The following is a 24,099-nucleotide window of genomic DNA, read 5'->3' on the forward strand; positions in this document are numbered from 1 at the left end:
GCATGAGTCTTTCTACAGAAAAATTGATAAAGTAAAAGAATTAGTGAGCTTGAAGTCCGGATATATAAACATACACAGTCAGGGGATAAAGGAGGAAAAAAATAAAGCACATCTACAAGAGTGAGAAAATAGTCTCAAAAGGGCAAATCTAAGACTTATTGGCCTTAAAAAAGAGGTAGAGAGATTGGAGTAGAAAGTTTATTCAAAGAAATAATAACAGAGAACTTTTCAAATCTAGAGAAAGATATCAATATCCAGATACAGAGTCATAGAACACTAAGAAGACTCAACTCAAATAAAACTATCTCAAGCCATTTATTAATCAAAACTGAATGATCAAGGATAAAAAGCAAATCCTAAAAGCACTAAGAGAAAAGGAACAAATAACATATAAAGGAGCTTGAACATGTCTGGCAGAAGACCTGTCAGTGGAAGTCTTACAGGCCAAGAGATAGTGAGATGATATATTTAAGGGGCTAAAGAAAAAGACTATTATCCTAGAGTATTATATCCAGCAAAAATATCCTTCAAACATGAAGGAGAAATAAAGACTTTCCCAGACAGACAAAAGTTGAGAGATTTCATCACTACCAGATTGAGCCTACAAAAAAAAATGCTAAAGAGAGTTGTTCAATCTGAAAAAAGGACATTAATGAACCACAAAAAATCACCTGAAGGTCTAAAACTCACTAGTAATAGTAAATAAACAAGCAAATACAGAATACTCTAGCACTGTAACTGTGGTGTGTAAACCACTCATATCTTGAATAGGGAGAATAAAATATGAACATCAAAAATAATGACTACAACAACTTTTTAAGAGATAGATAATAGAAAAATTTATAAATAGAAACAACAAAAACTCAAAAAGCAGGGGGAATAGTGTCAAAGTGTAGTTTTTTTGTTTTCTCTTTATTTGTTTTTCTTTTTTAATAACCAGTTAAGTAGACATCAATTTAAAATATTTGGTTATAAGATGTCATTTACCAGCTCATAGTAACAGCAAATCAAAAATCTACAAGAAATACACAAAAAATAAAAAGTAAGAAATTAATACTTACTATCAGAGAAGATTACTTTTACACAACAGAAGAAAGGAAGGAAGAAAAGGGTCAATTCATAAGAAGATATACTAATTATAAATCTATATATAAGTGTGTGTGCATCCAGCATCTAAGCACAGAAACATAAAACAAATATTGACAGCTCTGAAGAAAGAAATACACAGTGATAGCAATAAGGATAGGACATTCAGACAGGATATCAATAAAGAAACAGTGGACAGGAACAATGTAATAGATCAAATGATCCTAATAGACATATGCAGAATATTGCAGCCAACAGCAGCAGAATACACATTCTTCTCAAACATACACAGAACATTCCTCAGGAAAGATCAAATGCTACGTCTCAACAAATAAAAAAGATTGATATCATATGAATATGGTTTGGATCTGTCTCCCTGCCCAAATTTCATGTAAAATTGTAATTCCCAGTATTGAAGGTGAAAACTGATGGGAGGTCATTGGACCATGGGCATGGATTTCTCATAAATGGTTTACCACCATCCCCTTTGTGCTGTTCTTGTGATAGGGAGTGAGTGAGTTCTCATAAAATCTGGTTGTCTAAAAGTGTATATCACCTCTGTCCTCACTCTGTCTCTTGCTCCTGCTATGGCTGTGTGATATGCCTACTCACCCTTCACCTTCCACCATAATTGTAAGTTTTCTGAGGTCTTCTCAGAAGCCAAACAGATGCCAGCATCATGCTTCCTGTACAGCCTGCAGAACCATGAGCCAATTAAACCTCTTGTCTTTATAAATTACTCAGTCTCAGGTATTCCTTTGTAGCAATGTGAGAATGGACTGATACACATAAAAATATCTTTTCAACCACAATAGAATGAAGCTAGGAACCAATAGCAGGAAAAAATGAAAAATTTTACAAATATGTGGAAATTAAACAACATAATCTTGAATAACCATTGAGTCATAGCAGAAATCAAAGGGAAATTAGAAAGTATCTCAGGACAAATAAAAAAAATCTTATGGAATGCAGCAAAAAGAGTAGTAAGAGAGAAGTTTATAGCAAGAAACACCCTCATTAAAAAAGAGTGATCTCAAATAAAACATCTAACTTTATACCTAAAGTAATTATAAAGATTTAAGCAGAAATAAATGAAATAGGGAATATTTAAACAATTGAAAAAAATTTAAAACCAAGAGTTAGTTTTTTTAAAAGATAAAAGAAATGATAAAAAGTTATGTAGGCTAAAAAAAAGTCTCAAATAAATTAAATCAGAAACAAATGAGAAGCCATTACTATTGATGACACAGAAATGAAAACCATCTGTCTTAATCAGTTCCAGCTGCTATAACAAATTACCATAGACTGGGTGGCTTAAACAACAAACATTTATTTCTCACAGTTCTGCAGGGAGGGAAGTCCAAGCTCAACTACTCGCAGATTCAGCATCTAATAAGGGGGCTTGCTTCAGGATTTCAGATAGTTGGGGTCTAATTATATCCTCACATGGTGAAGGACAGAGAAAGAGCAACAAGTTCTTTCTTGTCTTTTACAAGATTACTAATCACATTCAATAATATTCTATTGTATGTATATACTACATTTTCTTAATCCATTAGTCTGTTCATGGACATTTAGGTTATTTTTTTTCTTGGCTATTGTGAATAATGTTATAATAAACATGAGATTGTTAATGTCACTTTAAAATCCCAATTTTAATTATTTTGAATATATGCCCAGAAGAGAAATGGATACAGTATTAGTCAAACTCATAGAAACAGAGAGCAGAACAGTGGTTGCCAGTCTGCAGGGGAGGAGAAAATGTGAATTCCATTTTGTTGAATATAAGTTTCAGTTATATAAGATAAACATCCTAGAAACCAACTATACAACATTGTGATTTGATATAGTCTGAACATTTGTTTCCACCTAAATCTCACGTTGAATTATAAATCCCCAATGCTGGAGGTGGGACCTGGTGGGAGGTGTTTGGATCATGGGGATGAGTCCCTCATGTTACTTTCTTTGTGATAGTGAGTGAGTTCTCACAAGATATGGTCAGTTTAAAGTGCTGTACTTTCCCTTCCACTCTGTCTCTCTCTTGCTCCTGCTCTGGCCAAGTGATGTGCCTGCTCCCACTACCTTCTGCCATGATTGAAAGCTCCTTGAGGCTTTACCAGAAGCTAAGCAGTTGCCAACACCATGCTTTCTGTAAAGTTTGCAGAACCATGGGCCAATTAAACCTCTTTTCTTTATAAATTACCCAGTCTCGGGTATTTCTTTATAGCAAGGCAAGAATGGGATAACACAAGAAATTGGTACAGAGGAGTCGGGTATTACTATAAAGATACTTGAAAGTGTAGAAGCAACTTTGGAACTGGGTAATGGGCATAGAATGGAAGAGTTTGGAGGGCTCAAAAGAAGATGGAAGTTGAGGTTTAGTTTAGAACTTCTTAGAGACTGGTAAAATGGTTGTAACCCAAATGCTGATGTGTGATATAGACAGTGAAGTCCAGACTGAGGAGGTCTCAGATGGAAATGAGGAACATACTGGGAACTGAAGCAAAGGTCACTTTTGATATGCCTTAGCAAAGAACTTGACTGCCTTCTGTTCATGCCCTAGGGATCTGCAGAAGTTAATGTTTGAAATTATAATTTAGGGTATCTGATTAAGGAAATTTCTAAGCAGCCAAGCATTCAAGATGTGGCCTGGCTGCTTCTAACAACCTAACTCAGATGTGAGCACAAAGGAATACCTTAAAGCTGAAACATATTTAAGAGGAAAGTAGAGAATAAAAGTTTGAGAAATCTGCAGCTTGGCAATGTGGCAAAGGAAGAAAAAGCTCTTGAGGGGAGAAGAATTCAAGCAGGTTGTGGAACAACCACTTTACTAAAGAAATTTGCACACCTAAGTGGGCCGGGCATGGTGGCTCACGCCTGTAATCCCGGCACTTGGGAGGCTGAGGCGGGCGGATCACAAGGTCAGGAGATTGAGACCATCCTGGCTAACATGGTGAAACCCCGTTTCTGCTAAAAATACAAAAAAAAAAAAATTAACTGGGCGCAGTGGCGGATGCCTGTAGTCCCAGCTACTCTGGCTGAGGGGAGAGAATGGCGTGAACCCAGGAGGCGTAGCTTGCAGTGAGCCGAGATCACGCCACTGCACTCCAGCCTGGGTGACAGAGAAAGACTCTGTCTCAAAAAAAAAAAAAAAGAAAAGAAAAGAAATTTGCATACTTATAAAAGAGCCAAGTGCTGATAGTCAAGACAATGGGGGAAAAGCCTTGAAGGCATCTCAGAGACCTCTGTGGCAGCCCCTTCCATTAAAGGCCCAGAATCCCTACTGCCACACACAGCTTCATGACACTGCTCCCTGCATCCTGCTGCTCCAGCTTCAACTGGGGCTCAAAGGGGCCCAGGTACTGCTCAACATGCCACTTTGGAGAATTCAAGCCACTGTAAGCCTTGGCAATTTGCACATGGTTTTAAGCCTGTAGGCACACAGAGTTCAGAGTGAATAAGAATTGGCACCATCTGCCTAGATTTCAGAGGACATATGGAAAAGCCTGAGTGCCCAGACAGAGGCCTGCTGCAGGGGTAGGGAACCCCACAGAGAACCTCTACTATGGAAATGCAGAGGGGAAATGTGGGTTTGCCCTCCCACCCAGAGTTCCCACTGGGGCACTGCCTAGTGGAGCTGTGAGAAGGGGACCGCCATCCTCCAGACCCCAGAAAGGAAGATCCACTGTCAGCTTGCCCTCTGCACCTGGAAAAGCCAAGAACACTCAACACCAACCCGTGGAAACAGCCATGGGGACTCAACCCTGCAAAGCCATAGGGATACAGCTGCCCTAAGCCTTGAGAGCCATGATTGACACCTCCCTGAGGAGCTTGCAGCAGTGTGGCCTGGATGTAGAATATGGAGTCAAAGGATATTATTTTGGAGTTTTAAGATTTAATGACTGCCCTCCTGGTTTTAGGACTTGCATGGGGCCTGTAGCCCCTATTTTTTTGGCCGATTTCTTTCTTTTAGGATAGCAATGTTTACCCAGTACCTGTATCCCTATTGTATCTTGGAAGTAAATAACTTGGTTTTGATTTTATAGGTTCATGAATGAAAGGGACTTTCCTTGTCAAAGATGAGACTCTGGACTTTGGACTTTTGAGTTAACACTGGAACAAGTTAAAACTTTGGAGGACTGTTAGGGAGGCATAAATATATTTTGCAATGTGAGAAGGACATAGATTTGGGAGGAGCCAGAGAAATATTGTATAGTTTGGATATTTGTCACCACACAAATCTCACATTGAATTGTAATCACCAGTGCTGAAGGTGGGAGGTGTTTGGGTCATGGGGGTGAACTTTGCACGGCTTGGTCTATTTCTATGATAGTGAGTAAGTTCTCACAAGATCTTGCCATTTCAAAATTTGTGGCACCTTTCCCCAACTCTCTCTCTCCTGTTCTGGTCATGTGATGTGCCCTTTCCTGCTTCACCTTCCACCATGATTGAAAGCTCCCTGAGGCTTCACCAGAAGTCAAGTGGTTGCCAGCACCATGCTTCCTGTAAATTCTGCAGAATCATGAGCCAACTAAACCACTTTTCTTTATAAATTACCCAATCTCAGGTATTTTTTTATAGCAATGCAAGAATGGTGTAATATATGATTACAGTTACCAATACCTTTTGATCAGGCGGTGGATTCATGTTAAATGTTCTTACCACACAGAAAAAAAGTCAGTGTTGACCTAGTTGAAAAACTAGCGTATCTGTGACCCATGCTATATTAAAAAACAACTACTGAATAAATCAAGAGTGCTATTGTTTTTTGTGAGTGAAATTGTAATTGACCTCTGTAACCCTTGTTTCAAATGTCCTTGTTAGAATTTTCAGAAAAATTTTAATGGAGTATACTTTATAAACATCTCTTGACATTAACATAATTCTAGGACTCATAGAGACGAATAAAAACTAAATTCTGTCAAAATTTTAAAAAGAAAGAAAATTAAGAATGTAATTGCCTTTTAGCGCCAAATCTACCTTTATTTGTCCTGATTGTGTTACTGGAATGTTTCTCCTTTACCAGCAGACATGATGTTAAGCTCTTCTGTAGAAGGCGTGAAGGGACATTGAAGTTAAAACAGAGTTCTCTTCCCATTTCTGGCTGCTTTCATCTGCCTGGACATGCTGTGTGTGTGAAGTCTAGTAACAAGTAGGACGCCCAGTAGTACTACTTCCCAGGTGGTACCATCATCAAAGGTATTTTGCCAGAAGGTTGCAAACAGAAGCATCTTCCCATAGATGCCCCCCACCCGCAGAGTACTTCAGAGAGTGGTTTTCCAGCAAGTTCTAAAGTATAGCTCTTCCTTATGGATGGCTTCCCATGAGGACTAAGAGGGCAGAGTCCAGAGGGCATTACATTGATTTCAAGAAATGTTTATTAAGCTATACTTTAAAAGACAGTTTAGTATTAGTATAAAGATGAACAAATAGATTAATGGAACAAAACAGAACACTCAGAAATAGAAACACATATGTATAGTTAATTTTCTACAAGGCCTCAAGGCAATTTAATCGTAGAAGAATACTCTTTCCAATAATAATGCATTTGGATAGAAAACAATCTTGACATTTTTTCACACCACTTACAAAAATTAACTAGAGATGAATCACATCCTGCTTGTAAGAGCTGATATTATTAAAAAGAACATTAGATAGAACCTTAGTGAGCTTGAATTTTTCAGAAACTTATTAAGTATGACAGAAAGCAAACTATAAAAGTCAAAGTCAAAATCAATAAGTTGGACTTTATCAAAACTAAAGGAAACTTCTGCTCTTCAAAAGACATGATAGACAATTAAAAGCAAGTTACAATATAGTGAAAATATTTGTGTAATATACAAGTAACAAAAATATATATACCTGGAAAACGTAAAGAACTCTTACATTTCAATTATGAAGACAAAGGAACCAATTCAAATATTGGAAAGAAGAAAATATGCCTCTAACTGAGGAATGGACAAAACATCTGAAAAGGTGCTCAACTAAAAAATATGTAGATGACCAATATACACACACAAAAAAATATATTCAGTGTGTTTAGTCATGAAAAAAATTTTTAATTCTAACCACAATTGGATACTATTATGCATCTACTTAATGTATGAAATTAAGACTAACACATTTTGTTGAGAATGTTAAGAAACTGATAACTCTCATATGTTTCTGTTGGGAGTGTAAGAAAATAAAACCATTGTGTATATATACACAATGGTACAAAAAGAATGAACTGCGAAGTCACATACAACACAGATAAACCTCAAAAGTATGCTTAGTGATAAGAAGTTAGGAAGCAAATTGTTATTTTATTTTGATAAGATTCTTCCTTGTCAAACTAAATTCTGGCAATAGAAAGCAAATCATTGGTTTCCTGGGGCTGATGGTGGTATAGGGGACACAATGGGATGGGGCATGTGAGAAAATTTAGGGATAATGGAAATGTTCTATATCTTTTTTCATTTTCAATATCATTTTTATAATAAATTGCCTTGAGAGCCTTGTAGAAAATTAACTATACATATGTGTTTCTATTTCTGAATGTTCTGTTTTGTTCCACTAATCTATTTGTTCATCTTTATACTAATATAAACTGTCTTTTAAAGTTTAGCTTAATAAACATTTCTTGATTTTTTTTAAGTATTTTAAAACAAATACAGACTGGATATTCTGTTGTACAACTTTTAACACATTTGAAACCAGCAGAAAAGTTGCTTCGGGTAAGTCTGGGGTTAAAGATTTGCCTATATCTGATTTTAATTGAAAAGCATTGCAAGAAGGGATAATATAAAAAAAATTCTTTTTTAACTTGAAATTACTTATCTGTATGAATAAGTAATAAAGTACAATATAAATATAATGCAGAAACACATTGGCGGCTGAGCCTGATGTAAGGTAGAAACTGTCACTGATAACCCTTTGTTTCTGTCTTACATGCAAAGAAATGTTCTATATCTTGATCATGGTGGTGGTTACATGTTTCTACATATATGTCAAAACATCAAACTATACACTTAAAATTGGTGTCTTTTATTGTATATAAATTATGTCTCAATATATTTGATTAAGGCATAAAACATAAATGAACCTGCACCACACATACGAGCTAATACTATAAAGTTCTAGGCACAAATATAAGGGAAGGTTTCTTCGATCTCAGTTTAGGAAAACATTTATTAGACAAGACACAAGAAGTACTAAATATAAAAGAAAACAATTGTAAATTTAATTAATCAAAATTCTATAAAGCTTTCCCTCATTAAAAGACACTACTTAAATAATAGAAATGCAAACCACAAACTTGGGGACAATATTCATAATACATATGTGTTCCAAACAAACTTAATTCAGAATATATAAATAATAGGATTCAATAATGTTAAAATAATCTTATGAGCAGAAGACTAGGGTAATTCACTAAAAAGGATTGAATAGTCAATAGGCAAATGATAAAATAATGTTCAACATAATTAGATATCAGGCTAATACAAAATAAAACTAAATGAGGTACTACTTACCCTCACTAGAATTATTAATATATTAAAAATACAAGAACATAAAACAGGCAGTGCCAAAAGTTGGAAAGAATGTGAAGCAGCTGGTAGGAAAGTTATGTGGTGTACCCATACTGGAAAACATTTGGGAATGTTTTGAAGTTAAATGTGTACCTACCTTATGTTATGAAGTTAAATGTGTACCTACCTTATGACCCCAGAAGTCATGAGGTACCTACCTTATGACCCCAGAAGTGCTACTCCTAAACATGTAAGAGACAGGGCAAATGTCCCCAGAAGATTTGTTCAAAATATGTTCATGGCAGGTTTATTTATAACAGCCAATAATTAGAATGAACCAAATGTCTATCAACAGATAAATGAATAAATATGTTTTTGCATATCCATTCAGGTGAATACATCAATAAAAAGACAAACTATTTTACATGCAGTAAGATAGATGAATCTCATAAGCATTGTTTTCTGAAATAAGTTAGACACACAAGAGTACCTACTATAATATTACATATATCTCAAATTCAAGAAGTGCAAACTGAACTATATTGATAAAAATCAATTCTGTGTTGTCTCTGGGTAGGGAGTCACCTGGAAATTCGCATGAGATAACTTTTGGATGTGATGAAAATATCGTATTTCTTGACTGGTGGGGGTGGTTAAATGGGTGAATGTATTTGTAAAACCTCAAATAACTGATACTTAAAATACTTCAATTTTTAAATGTAAACTATTCGTTAATTTAAAAATAAGGAAAAAAGGGAATGTAAAAGGGAAATTTAAAACCCTCATGACCATGTTTTTTAAAAATCTAACAAAATACACACAAGGAACTTTAAGTATAGTATTAGAAATGGTGATAAAGAAGAGCAAAAGAACAACTTCTGGAAGTACTAATATCGGAAGAACAACAAAAAACAACTGCCAATGGTAATAACTTAAAAAGTCAGTTGGCTGATTTGATATTAGCCAAAACAAGGAATGTTTAGAGGCTCCAATTAACAGTTGAATACTTTCTGATGACAAGAGGGAGCTCAACAGCTGCAAAACTAGGAATACTATCCTCCCCTTACAAGAGTACATGAAAACAAATCTCACTAAACATGAATTCAGGAAAAGATCATGCCTATATCTCATATGAAGTTATTAAGAGAAAAAAAATCATCAGCAGTACAACATTACTATAGAGAATAACTGTGCACCTACCGAGTGAAAACCAAGATATCCTGCCCAGGTTCTCCTTCAAGTAAAGGACTTGTTGCCCCCCAACTGATGGTAGCTCTGTCAGTAGGCAGACTTTAGCTGTCAACTTAGTCATTGTGTCAGCAACACAAACACCTTGTCCAAAGTAACAGGCTTCGTGGAGCAAACCACACACAAACAAAATTATGCAGATTAATAAAGCCCTGGCCAACATGGCTCAGCTCAGGACGCCTCTGAATGATCATTCTAGCTACAGAACTCACTGTTGGGTCAGCTGAGGCTGTCACTGGGAGTGCATTCGGCTTGACTTCTCTCTGTACCTGATACTTCCCCCCACATTCCATAGGTGTTAATCCCATGCATTTATTAACAAATATTCTATATGCCAAGTGATCTCAGAATATGCTTCCCAGGGAGCACAACCTGCAATAGCCAGGAAGATATGACTTCAAAATCGATGAAAACTCTAACTAAATATTTCAAAATGAGGTCAAAGAAGTTAAAGAAGTGATAGAAAATACAAAATAACAGCAAAGATCAGAATCATAAACTCAGTCATGACTGAATAGAGGAGAAGTTTTGAAAAGAGGGGATAGATTAGGAAGCAGTTGGAAATGAAAGAAAAATTATTTCATAAATGAAGGTTAAACTTGGAGGAACATAAGACAATAAACATAATGGATAAGGCTATAACAGCAAAAGATACAAAAAGAGAAACTAGAGTAAAAGAAAATAATTATACTAGAGAATATAACTCTGTAATTATATTGTTATAAAGTGTAAAGACATGAAAATACAGATGCTTGATATTAGAAGCCATGAATATTGTTTCTGTTGGAGAATAGGTAGTAGGTAATGAAGTATTTGGAATATTATATTTTTTGGCCTACACATATTCACTTTGTGATAATTAATTGATGTAGTCATAATTTGTACACTTTTCTGTGTGTTTGTGTTTTGATCAAAAAGTGTACATGGTATACTGTTCTTTCATGGTTCCAATATATTTTATACGAAGATATCAATTATTTTATTTTTTATTCTGTGCATTTTCTGTATATCCCCCTGGGGATTCTCTCTTATCTTTAGGTGTCTGTGTTTCATGTTAAAGCCTTCAAATGTCTGATAACTCTTGGATGTTCAAATATATTCCAGACCACAGCACTAAAAAGCCTGTTTGAAGCTCTCTGCACATGGGTAGACCTTGTGAACTGGTGGGTTCCAACGCAGAAGTCAGGCAAAGCAATGCTATTCATTTTGTTGAAATTACTCCTAACTTCTCATTACCTTCTCCAGAAAGAAACACTCCTACTACCTAAGTGAAAGGTGTAAGACTGGCTATCAATCTGGGGTCTGAGTGTTGGGAAAGAGGCTGGTGGTGCCTCACAGTATGAAAGCACTCACATTTAATCCTCTGCTTGAAGTATAGCCCCTTACATTTGCCTCTGTTCTACCGAGTGTTTGAAGTCAGAAGTCTTTAGTTTAACTGCTGTAAAACTTAACCTCCAATCTTAATCTGGCATGCAACAGATACAAAGGAATGCTACACCAGTGGGAGTTGGCAGTCTAGTGCTGATCTATGAGCTTTTTGTTATTGGCTTGTAATGAGACAGGTATAGAAACTAAATTATATTTTTGTTACTTACCAGTGGTAAGCAACTATTATAAAATTTGGTATTACTGAGACATACAAGCACACAATCAGACACATTTTTGGAGCAGAATATAGAATAGCTCAGGTGCTTTTCATTTCTTTTTTCTAGTAGTTGATTTTTATCATATTTTACTGAAGTATTGGCCTTCTATGAAATGTAAAAAGAAACTGGTTCTTTACTGCAGATGATTTGAGAAGCACTGATGGAGAAGTTGAGTTCCTTATTCAGATATTAAGCCAATCTTATTCTTTCCAATGTCATCTGGGTGACCCAATTGTGACAAGAATGTCCAGATACAGTTTGGTGTTGTGAACTGTTTGGCTTCCCCGTTTTGCAGGTGTGTTTTCAACTTTCTCTCTTTCTCTTACAACCATGTCAATCATCCTTTTTATTTTCACTTCTATAATTGTTTTGATGTCTCCCCTGTGTTGTTCTCTCCTGTTTACCTTCTTGATGAGGGCTTATATGTATTTTTTAATACACCTACTCTTATTTTAGTGCATTTATAGGTAGAAATACATGTTAAATCCTAAGAGGTTTATTTAGTATGTAATAAAAGATTTCACAACAAAATTCAACATCAATGTTGTTAGAAGTGTATAAAACTCTAATAAGCTCTAAAATGCAGTGAAGCATTTTAATTCAGCACTATGAAACCATGACAGGTTATATACACACCAATAACAATATAGTGTACTAAAATAGTTTAATTAAATTTAATTCATAAAATAAATATAACATCTACACATACCAAAATTTTAATCTAAATGAATGTGTTTCACTGGGCATAATTCATAAGAAACCATTAATAAAACATAATAATTTGTAAAAATAGAACTGTCAATCACATTCTCCCACAAACAAAACTAAAATGAAAAGCTGAAATAAATAACAGAAGTTATTTAAATATCAGCAAGAATATATCTATAATACATAAACACTCTGTTCCTAAATAACATTTGGCCAATAAATGAGAAGTATAAACCCATTAGAAAAAAAAAGAACAGAAGAAAACAATGGCAATAACCAATGTTGTACTTGAAATGCCTTAATTATTTAACCATGAAAATGAAATGAAGTAAAATGAAAATAAATAAAAATACCTAGGCCAAAAACTGGAAAAGGGAGATAAAAATTGGAACAGAGGTTATAATTTTTAGATATAAGAAAACATTATTTGTGATTTGACACATTTTAATTTGAAAATCTAAATAAGGTTAACAGGAAACAATACAGTTATACCTCGAAAAAAGAGGCTGCATATGAAATATAAACCAGTTTTGTTTATTATTATTTTAAAAGAATACTGATAATCAGCATAGCTAGAGAACTGCACACAGGATAGTGAGGTATCGGAAATTCAGGTCACATAAATTATGGAAAATGTTCAGACTGTCATCATAACTGTCTCAAACATCTGTGAATCAGGACTCAACTTACTGTATGACACAAGAGATAGAATGCATGAAAAGCAGAGGCAAACGTTAGCTGAAATGAGAGGGAATAATAGTATGAGCTGAGTGCAATGGGAATATACATTTTGTGAGGTCGTTGATATCAAATCAGTGGAGAAGGGTTTCCCTTAGAGATACTGATGAAGAAATTTCTGTACAGGTGAGAGATTGGACCAGATGATCACCAAAGTAATTCTCTCTCAAATCTTATATATTGCCATGATAAATTTGAAACTGGGTAGCTTCCTCTTCCTAATAAATACAGTGTGGAAAGCCACGTAGATACCTTTAGCCCAAGATGGGACAGAATGGTTGAATATTGTTTTCCATTCCATTATGAAGCATAACTTCTGTGTTACATAGCATAACTTCTACATTACATAAGAAGTGGTTCAAAGGAGCAGTCAGAAAAGCCATTCCAAAATACCTGTCTTGAAGAACTTGAAAGAAATAAAATCCTCAGTTATGCAAAGCTTGTTTTATATGAGCTCTACATTGTATATGGTTTCACATTTTGCACTGCTTTTACACTTTCTTTTATACTGTTTATGAGATACAAATAAAACCCCCATGAAGTAGAACAGGTAAATTACATTATCCATACCTTCCATATATTAGAATTTAGATTCAGAGAAGAGTCAAAGCTTCAGTCATGACCTAACCAGTGTCCAGTTTTAAATCATCTAATTACCTGTATGGTACAGTTTTCCCTGCCATGTCATACCACTAGATCTAAGCCACCTTCAGGCCTGGACACCTCATTTTAAGCTGGACATAACCTTAAACAGAGTGCAATCAGAGATTTTGGTCAAGCAAGACAAATACAGGGCAAAAAATGATGGTTACTAAGACCTTTTTGAGGACTTTAAATCCAGAGGAAGAAGAGAAAGAGGAAGAGAGTTATGTTTTATTGCCAGATATTTTGTAATCTATCTTAATTACAATGACTCCAGGAAGAAAATATTGCTATCTCTGCTTTACATAGAATATGTAGGCCCCAAATGTCAAACAATTAATCCAAGGCCTCACAGTTAGTTAGATAAATAGACTAGATAATCTCATGATTTAAATAATCGTGACACAATTGGCCTAATGGTGTCCATACTGTTAGAAAGTATTCTGATTATAGTCTTAAGAGAAAACCCAGACTTTCCAATCAGCTTCCGAATAGCCATCTGCACATCATTGTTCCTGAGGCTGTATACCATGGGGTTCAAGAGTGGGATGATGATGGTATAGGTCACTGTCACCAGCCTATCTTTGTCCGATGTATATTTGGCTGAGGGTCGCAAGTAGACAAAGGAAGCAACCATAATGGACAATGACTACAATGAGATGGGAAGCACAGGTGGAGAAGGCTTTTTGTTTGCCTTCAGCTGATAGGATCTTCAGGATGGTGTGGACAATGAAGCCATAGGAAATGCAGATAAATATCAAGGGCACAACAAGCACCAAGACCCCAAAGATGAAGATGACCAGTTCACTGATGTAGCTGTCAGCACAGGCGAGACGGATAACTGGTGAAATATCACAAAAGTAGTGGTTGACCTTGTTGGAGCCACAGAAAGGGAGGCTAAGGACCAAAGTTGTTCCCACCAGAGATATTAGGAAGCCACTAATAATACAAGTTGCTGCCTGTTGTCCACATACTCTCCAGCTCATGAGAACAGCATATTGCAAAGGCTGACAGACGGCAGCATAACAATCATAACCCATCACTCCCAGAAGCAGACAGTTAGTGACAGTAAAACCAAGGAAGAAGAACATCTGGGTGGCACAACTCACAAAAGAGAGTGTCCTGAATACAGAGAATAAGTTGATAAGCATCTTGGGCAGAATAACAATTGTGTAGAAGATTTCAGAGATAGAAAGAGTACCTAGAAAGAAGTACATGAGGCTGTGATCCAAATGAATGACTGAGATGATGATGATGTTTCCACTCAAGATAATCAAATAGAGGCAAAGAGGACAAGCTGCAATTCCCCAAGGCTGGAGAAGCCCAGCAGTAAGAACTCAGTGACAGAGGAAGAATTGGCCATGAAGAGTTGATCCCACGGAATAAAGTCAATATGATCAGTTCCAGAGATCTTTGGAACTTAAAATTCAGGGAGACTTACCCTCAAAAAGTAGCTATGCCAGTCTTGTTTGAATGAGAAACAACAAGCATGGGAGAGAAGAAAGAATTATAAATTTAACCAGAAGTTCTTCTAAATTGATACGCATTCAAACTGCTATTTTTCTGCTGTTCATTTTAGCAGTAAATCTGGGGACAAATGTACACATGAAGTGTACAGTCATTTGCTCAAATAAAGCCTATCTATTAGGTCCCCTACTTGGAGACTTTCTTGCTCCTTCCTGCCCAGGACAAGAATCATCCCTTTGTGCAGTGTATCCAGACTATATATGCTATTATCCATTAGTCATTCAGAAGCCGTCCAGTTATTAGATCAACTGTCATGGTATCACCAAACTTGTGCTCAAGTAACCTTTATTTTCCTTAATAATGGCTCCAAAGCTCAAGAGTAGTGATGCTGATATAATGTTATTGTTGATCTATTTTATTATTATTGTTGTTAATATCCTACTATGCCTAATTTATAAATTAAGCTTTATCATGGGCATGTATTATAGAAAAAAAATCATAGCATATTTAGGGTTCAGTACTATTCAGTTTCAGACATCCACTGGAGTCTTGGAATATATTCCCTGCAGGGGATTCTTTTGATCTAATGCTATAAAATCCTTTATCTATATTAATTATTATTTTCAATGGTCACACTTTTATCCTGATTACTGATACATATATCAATAAGTGATAGCATGAATAAGCAATAGCACCAATGTCTGACAATTCACATTTCTACACCTGTTTTTAATACCTTCCCCATCTAGAGAAACATCCATTGATCTTTGTGTTACTTAAAGAGCACAGTTCCCTTTTACAACTAATTACATAACCAATTTTTATGCATTCATTTGTTACAAATAAATTGGTTTTGTATATTGCTATTGTTTTAGGACTAGCTTTATGATTATTCTACAAACTCTTACAAAATTATAGGCCTGATTTCTCCTTACAGAAAAGACATAGCTAGAATCTTTAGTTTTGCTTCAGCATTCACTTGTTGCCCATTGTTTTATGTCCTATCTTTGATGTACCTGACTTGGAGGCCCAAAAGGCTGTCATTCCAAGGAGCTGTCTCTAAATTTCTGAATAAGTGGGCTCAGATATCTTCCCTAAGGCCTCCAACATATTTATCATTGCTGGTACTGAATTATATATATTTTAATCAAAACATTCTTTTTCTGTGCTACCTCTTGCCTAAATGTGTTCTTTTATCTAGATTCTGTATCTCAATAAATAGCTTCAAAATACTCTTAAGCCATCTAAGCTGTAAATTTCTAAGACATGTTTAAACTCACCATTTTTCTAATCCTCCACATTCAATCTATTTTTGTTCACTTTTAGGATTCGTTCTTATTTTTTGCAAGCAATTATCCCTTCCCTGGACTATAGTATTATAAATGAACTGCCCAGATTCTCTCTTCCACTCTGAGTAATCCTTCATAATAGCAGCAGAATTGTCTTTCTATAGAACAAATCCTATCATATTACCACAACAACTGACTCTGTTATCTATAAAATATTCTAGGTCTTTCACACTTTTCCCAGTTTCACCTTTTCACTCATAACTGCCATTATAGATTCCTTCATATGTACTTTAGCAGTGAGAATTTTTACACAACCAAGTCATTTTTCATACTGCTTTCTATATCTGGAAATAGTCTCTGCTTTATACTTATTGTTTTTCTGCTTCTAATTTTGTGGTCTCCTTTTACTTTTCATTTAAAGTGACTTTACTCATAGAATCCTTCCAACAGCTTCCTAATCATGCTGCACCATTTTTTCTGGATTTCCTGAGTAATCACTAGAATCTTACTTGCTTTGCCACAAACTATTATTATAAGACTGTCTTTGACTCTACAAATTATAACTTACCAGATAACAGAAACTGCATCTCAAACACATACAATGATGCCCAACACATACTAAGCGCTTCAAAACCTGTTAAAAAAATAAATGGCCAATGATACACTTTATTCTCTAAATCATTTCAAAACTCTCAAGTAGATGATATTTTATTACAGGGATTTTCAAAACTTGTTACCTTTATATCAACCTAGGCTGTAATATTACACTCTGCTTCAACATTTTGGGATGAAAAATCTGACATTATTCTCTGAATGCAGAGCAAAAAATCCCATAAAAAATGTTGCTATCTTATTTGTCATTTCTGATGATCAAATAGTTTCCTCCATTATCTCACTAGCTAATGGAAAAAGCTAATAAAAATAAACTTTTTATTTTAATTTTAGAAACACTTGATTTGGGAACTTGAAGTCCTTTACAAATAACTAAATTGTTATCAATATTTGCTGTTTTGCTTAGGCAAATGTTTAATAAAATTTTGAATGGGACTAGAACCAAGAGTTTTATTTTCTATCTTTATATATCTTTGAATGGCCTTATCTCTAAGCTTTATAAATAAAGAATATACACCATGCATTTGACCAAAACAGAGTCCTCACTAACATTCTTCCTGAGACATCATCTATGCCTTTCCACTTTCCATATATCCTTTCTTGGAGTGTTTTCTCACTTACAGGCTCATCGCCAGTATTAATAGTGACAAAGTAAGCAAATAAAGTTGGTGCACCTGAATGAAAAGTAAGGTCACATTACTCAATGTTTACTCTATAACTCCTACCCCATCAACCATCTGTTCTTTCAAACTCATCCTTGGAACCTATGTGGAACTAACAGTGAAAAATAAAATTTACTATGGAAATCTTTGACTTTACTTAACTCAGTCTAGGATACTGCTTAAAGTAACTGGTAAATAGGAGACAGTGACATGAGTTTGGAAGGCAAGGCATTACAGGTTGAAAGAAAATCTTAGAAAAATGAGAAAGAGAGAAAAAAGAAAAGAAAAATAGAGTAACTAGATCACCTTCTTAACAAGTAGAAATTGTGAATTGATATTTTCACATTATACTGCTTAGTAACTCTTCATCATCTACAGGTAAAGTCAGAATTCCTTAAGCTGAATCATAGGACATTTGACTCTCTGTCTCACATACATTTACAATCTAATCCTCCAAGTTTTCATCACACAGGAATTGTACTGAAATACGGTTTCCTTTATATGCCGTTGTGTCTCAAGATTCCACTGGAAGAGAGAGAAAGAGAGAGAGAGAGAGAGAGAGACAGAGAGACAGAGAGAGAGAGAGATCTCAGCCTCCAATATCATTTCCACTTCATGTATGGCCCACTCATTCCTCACATTTTTAGAGTCATCAATTATTGAACTTTCTCCAGTATGTCTAGGGAGGGTGTGCTGTTCCCTTCTTAGTAATCTAAAGCTTGTCTAATATGTCTTCATCAAAATACGCAACATGTTATATCTAATTTTTTTTCCTATTGGTCTCTCCAATAGATTTAAAAGCCTCAAGGATAAATGCCTCATCTTACTCCCTTTGTATCCTCAGCTTTATCCAATATTTAAATAAATGAGATATGGATACTTGATGAATAAATAAATGTCTATTAATGAATTAATAATAATTCCAATTAGTTTATTTTGTAGTAACTTGGTTTCCTTAAGAGGCACTACCATGTGCCTCTTAAGTGAGAAACACCTCTGTCTTCCTCATACATTCTATGTTTACTGTAAATTTTTTATTCTTCCTTTCTAAGACTAATACTACTCCCACCCTATGAAATAATCAAGACTTAGCCTGGGTCTCTGCCTTTGTCTTGGCCTTGGTCTCAATTTTTATCCTTATTTTTTTCACTATTCAGCTTTGCTTTCTGTCATTTGGTCACAATTTCTATTTTTCATTACTAATAACTAGGGATAAACAGATCACTAGCTCATGGAAAAACTCAACAATTTTTAAATTTGACATACAAATAAATGACTGTCACTGGTCTTCTTAATTAAAAAATCAAGGTCTCTAAATAAAAATTAAAATTTTACATTTCTTCAAATCAGAGTTCTAGTGCCTTGTAACCTGCCAGTTAATTCATTCTCAGGCACTTCCTAGAAACTTCTGTAAAGGGTTTCTAAGTGAAATTTGCCAAAATTGCCTTCCCTGTCATGATGCCTCAGGGTTCTTCTTCATCTTTCAGGAACTCCTAAGACCAAAATAAGAAAATAGCATTATTCCACAGAATAATGTTATCTGTGCCCTGTCTCCATGGGTACTTTAGGTAGTGCCTCAATGAGTGTCATCAATGGCCTTTCCTTTTTACATTAGCCGTGGTCTCAATGCCTTGGTTGGTAAGTGAGCTCGCCATCTCTACAGGGAGCTAATTACCACATTGTGCCCAATACTTGTCCATAATTTTTCTAATTAGCATGTGGAACCATGATAATACACTATGAGAATTCATTGGCCAAAGAAAAAGCCCTATTATTCATGGAGATTAGTTGACTTCCTCTTAGAAATTCTCTAGGGGGTCAGAGATGTGGAGATTCTCCAGGCATCATTTGTTAAAATATACATCAATGAAACTATCTCCTTTGAATTTCTATACATAGTGTCTCTAGAGTTTCCTTCTGAAGTTGAAGAAAAGTATTATTTTTTATGCTGCTACACATTCCTATTTCTGAAAGCTAAAAGAGAGGAAGATATAAAGAATAGAGGATAGAATATTAGAATGGCAGAATCTTTCAGATACATTAGAAACAGGTTTGCTTCTGGAATATAATGTGAATTTGGTAAATATTCCCTCAGTATATGAATACAGTTTGGGTTATAGAGAAAAGTGTGACAGTGCCTTCATGTAGGTTTTCACAAAGCGCATCAGCTTTCTCCCCGTTTCAGCTCACATATCGATTCTTTCTGACAGTGAGTCCATCCACTTGGGCTGGAAATAGGTCAAATGCTAGACACGCATGGACGTCTTTCTGAGGTGCTCACGTGAACTGCTCTTGTATAAGTCAGGTCCCGCATGTTCTCACTTATAAGTCAGAGCTGAACAATGAGAATGCATGGACACAGGGAGGGGAATAACACATACTGGGGCCTGTGGTTGGGGGGCAGGGGAAGGGAGAGCATCAGGATAAATAGCTAATGCAGCTGGGCTTAATACCTAGGTGATGAGTTGATGGGTGCAGCACACCACCATGGCACATGTTTACCTATGTAACAAACCTGCACATCCTGCACATGGATCCCAGAACTTTAAATTAAATTAAATTTTTTTTTAAAAAAAAGATGCTGCAGGGATGAGAAAACAAGAGAAAAGCCCAAGTAATTAACCCAGACAGGCACTTTTGGTGGCTTCCTCCTTCCCCTGAATCCAGATAGGAAGAGTGACTACTTTGACCAATAAATTATAATAAATGTAAGACTGTATCCGTTTATTAACCCTAGTCTCTAAAGTCTTGTAGCTGCTACTTATAGAGTGTTGAATCATCCACTTTTGTACCCTAGTAACCATGTTTTGAGGAAGCCCAAGCAGCCCTTGGAGAATCTATATGGTAAAAAACCAAGGCTCCTGGCCAATAGCCCCAGCTGAGCAAACAGCCAATAGCTAACATGAATAAAACAGGCACATACGTGAGCAGTCTTGAAAGTAAATCCTTCAGCCCCAGTTAAATCATCCAACCTGATGGCACAAAGAACAGATTCCAACTGTCCCCACTGAGCCCTGCCAAAATTGCAGACTTGTGTGCAAAATAATTACAGCTCATTTAAGCAACTAAAGTTGTAGATAGTTGATTATGCAGCAGTAAATAATGAGAACAGAATTTGGTATCTAAAGGCAGGGTGCTGTTATAATCAACATTTAAAACATTTGGCATTAATTTTGCAATTAGTGGTATAAATAATCCATAAGGGCTTAAGGAGTCTCTTACCAAAAGGTGAAAGGATCATGAGGCAACTCTTGGTAAGGCTTTGAAGCACAGAGAGAAAAATATTTGAAGGACAGAGAGGAAACTGCTATCATAGTTAGGTAAAACATGGATACTTATTATCCACTGCTGGAAAGTTTGGCAGCAGGGCCACATGCTACAGCCTGGAAAATAGACTATTTAGTAATCTCATTATCTTCCTGGGTAAATTTCTAGTAAGATTATAGAAAATTCCAACCAATGATAAAATATGAAAAGAGAGTAGAAAGCAGGATACTAGAGGAAGGGAAGAGTAAAGAAAAGGGAAGGATAGGTGGAGATTTGCTAAAGGATACAAAATTACAGCTAGATAAAGGAATAAGTTACAGTGTTCTATACCACTGTAGGATGACTATAGTTAACAATAATATATAGATTCAAATTGCCAGAAGGAGGGTGTTGAACATTCCCAACACGAAGAAATGATAAATGTTTGAGATGATGATATACTAATTACCTTGATCTGATCCCTATAACATTATTTATATCAAAATATTACTATGCACCTAAGGAATATGCACAATTACTATTTGTCAATTAAAAAGTACATAATTTTTTTAAAATTTCTTAAGTTTCTGAGAATTTAGAAGAAACAGAAAGAGCGAGTTAATGGGTACAGCACACCAGCATGGCACATGTATACATATGTAACTAACCTGCACATTGTGCACATGTACCCTAAAACTTAAAGTATAATAATAATAAAAAAAAAACTTGTTGGGTTTGCAAATAAAGATGTTTCTCATGCACAGTCTCTCTCAACAAAGACTCTCAAGGTACAAAATGGCTTCAAGGAAGAAATCAAATCCAAGGTGCTATCAGGAAACCAATGCCTCAGGGTAAACCTCTTAAGAATGTAGCTGTAATACTTTTTGTTAGAACTCAGAAATATTTTAGGCTATACCCAACAAGATTTATAAATGTCTTAAGGGCCTGAATCCTTAAAGTTAAGCAATAAGTCTTTTTAAGAATCTTAAGGGAATTGCCATACAGCAATTATTAATACTGCTACCTCACAAGTGACCCATAATAAAGAAATGAATATGGATGTGACTTTTATCTAATGGAATTAATTTATAAACTGAAACATGAGAAACCCACCAAGTTTTAAAAAGGCATTCTGTCAACATGCGCTAAAGGCCACAGAGCAAACAGAAATGAATAGACCTTTAGACCCTCAACTTCTTCCATGGAGGTATCAGACTGAGGAACGACATGTCTGCAAATTGTAGCTATGTCTTGCAGATAAAAAAGGATGATCAGAAAGTGGGGAAATGGCATCATAGGTTAGATCTAAGAGTCGTGAAATTCATTCCCAGAAAATAGGACTGGCAACATGTCTCCAGATGAATTTCAGAATTTCTATGGACCAATGACTGCGATGTGTCTAATTTCCTCCTTTTTCACAAGGGAATGTCCATTGCTATTTCTATGCCCATCACATCATCGTCTTTTTGAGTGTCAGGAGCAGACAACCTGCGGGTATTATGCCTTAAAAGACTAGCAGCTTCCTCTTTCTGTTTCTTGGAATATTTAGTGTTTGAAACCAGTCATGATGTTGTGAGAAAGTGTATAGAACCCCATGGAAAGGGCCACATGGAGAGAAACTGACTCTCACAACCTATAGCCATGACTCAGCTCCACCACAAATCAGCATCATTTTGCCAGCCGTGTAAATGAGCCAAATGGAAGTGGGTCCCTCAATTCTAGTTGAGCAGCTCAGTTGACATTGTATGGAGTTGAGACAAGCCAATCTTATAAGCCCTCTCCCATTTAAGAGATTAATGAGCAAAATAAATTATCATTGTCATTGTTATTTTTAATTACTGTTATGGGGGACATAAATATTGCTACACTTTCATGTGTAGTTTCAGATGTTTTAGCTAGACCAAGCAGTCATTTATTCAATTAAAGTTAAGAGACATGTATTAGTTATCTACTGAATGTCAGGGATATAGAAGACATTTAGGAGGAGTTAATGTATCGGTATAATAAATTACTTCCTTTCACATTGTTGATTGTCATTAGAGAAAATAAGATACGTACATAATCAGCTCAATATGTCAGAACTCAGTAAGAAGTATAAGTAAAGCTTACATTGCTATGGTGTTTTGAAGAATGGAAATCAGGTAATACTTCATGAGATAGGTTAAAATAAAAAAAAATTTGATGGTAGACATCGGACAAAGAAGGAGATAATCTTTTCATATAAGATATTTTTTTATTCTTAGTCCAGTACAGGACCATTCTCCATAGGATCCCACTTTATAAGCTGTAAGTAAAGGAATGTGGTGCACAGAATGGCAAATGTAGGTTTATCTTCTACTGCCTTTTTAATTAATGATGGCTATAGTATGATGATGGCAAACAAGGCCATTTTGTCATTGCAAATTATTTTCCTGTAGAAGTATTATTCTACTGTTTATACTACCTTTTAAACGTAATTTTAACTCTTTCTTGTTTCTAATAATAAAAAAAGGAATTCAGGAGACCTATATGCCAGGATGGTAGGAAGCTAGAGCCATATAGTAAGATAGAAAAAAATGTTTTGAATCACATTCATGTCGGCATGCTGCAGAAAATATTCTATACATTAGTGTTGGACACAAAAATCAGCTACTTTTTATGAAAGTTGATCAAGATGTTAAGTGTAGTTTATTTCTGAAACTTCCTGCTTACTTTTAATTTCTTTTCACGGTATAGAGTTTAGTTTTCCTAACGTATACATATTCTGTATTTAAAAACCTCAAATGTTAGACCACACAGTACCTTCTCCTAAATTTTTAATGAATGTGACATAAAATAGCAATACTCTAGTTAATTGAATATGCTATCTTGACCAGGATAGTTTCTCTGCTTACCTTGTGGTAAATTTTTCTGCAATTTGATATTAAAAAGGAAATTAAATCCATTAAAGGGATCTAGAAGATAGCAGCAGGGATGTCTATTAGTCTATTCTGCTGTTATAATAAAATTATAAAACATGTAAACTCTGTGACATGATGATATAAATAATCTTTCAATCAGGTAAAAAAAGTTACAACAAATTGTTAAAAGTAAAAAAGAAAAGATAAAATGATGAAAGCAAATTTAAATGGATTATATGACTTTGGCCATGAACAAGTACTCCCATGAATTGGATTTAGGGATGGACTTTGTATACTATGTAAACTCCTTAGATTGTAAGCAAGTTTTTTTTTCCTGTATCTGTGCATGAGGAGAGTTTCATGTA

At 35.3% G+C, this 24,099-nt stretch overlaps 1 pseudogene; it reads right to left on the reverse strand.

The window, feature by feature from the left end:
- Positions 1–13,961: 13,961 nt before the first annotated feature.
- LOC103891067 (olfactory receptor 10R2-like) lies at positions 13,962–14,942 on the reverse strand (annotated as a pseudogene).
- Between the last annotated feature and the right edge of the window lie 9,157 nt (positions 14,943–24,099).

This window comes from Pongo abelii, chromosome 1 (assembly GCF_028885655.2).
Source record: "Pongo abelii isolate AG06213 chromosome 1, NHGRI_mPonAbe1-v2.0_pri, whole genome shotgun sequence".
NCBI lineage: Eukaryota > Metazoa > Chordata > Mammalia > Primates > Hominidae > Pongo > Pongo abelii.